Source organism: Gossypium arboreum, chromosome 7 (assembly GCF_025698485.1).
Source record: "Gossypium arboreum isolate Shixiya-1 chromosome 7, ASM2569848v2, whole genome shotgun sequence".
NCBI classification, from domain to species: domain Eukaryota; kingdom Viridiplantae; phylum Streptophyta; class Magnoliopsida; order Malvales; family Malvaceae; genus Gossypium; species Gossypium arboreum.
In genome coordinates this window covers 58,517,573-58,518,160 of record NC_069076.1, presented here as the reverse complement: position 1 = coordinate 58,518,160, position 588 = coordinate 58,517,573, and the positions used below count along the sequence as shown (strand labels likewise).

Sequence of the window (588 nt, the reverse complement as noted above, 5' to 3'; positions counted from 1 at the left end):
ATGACCCAGATGATACAATTGAACCTTTAATAGAAAGGGTTACTGAATGATGATCCAAATCAACACCTCAAGCAGTTTTTAAACATTTGTGATACTTTTAAGTATAATGGGGTATACGATGACGCTATTCATCTTCAATTATTTCCTTGCTCTTTTACTGATGATGCTTTTATATGATTATATTCACAGCTGGTAGATTCCATCAACATTAGAGACGAGTTAGCAAGTAAATTTTTGGCAAAGTACTTTCCTCCGAGCAAGATTATAAAACTTCATATGGATATAACAAATTTTCAGCAATTGGAAGGAGAATCATTATATGAGGCATGGGAGCACTTTAAGTTAATGTTGTGCAAGTGTCCATATCATGGTTTACAAGATTGGTTGCAACTTCAAGTCTTCTACAATGGACTTGACGGAAACTTACGCTCTAGTCTAGATGGAGCATCCGCCAGAGCATTCATGTCAAAAACCTACATCGAGGCCAATCAACCTATCAAGGGCATGGCTATGAACTGTAACACCCCAAACCCGTGACCGTCACCGGATTTGACCACGAGGTGTTACCGGGCTTACTTTACTTATTCC

At 38.4% G+C, this 588-nt stretch overlaps 1 non-coding gene across 1 annotated transcript; it reads right to left on the bottom strand.

Moving 5' to 3' along the window:
- Positions 1-267: 267 nt before the first annotated feature.
- On the bottom strand, positions 268-374 carry LOC128296019 (small nucleolar RNA R71). The gene has a single exon (XR_008286566.1). It is a non-coding gene; the product is annotated as a small nucleolar RNA R71 (small nucleolar RNA).
- Between the last annotated feature and the right edge of the window lie 214 nt (positions 375-588).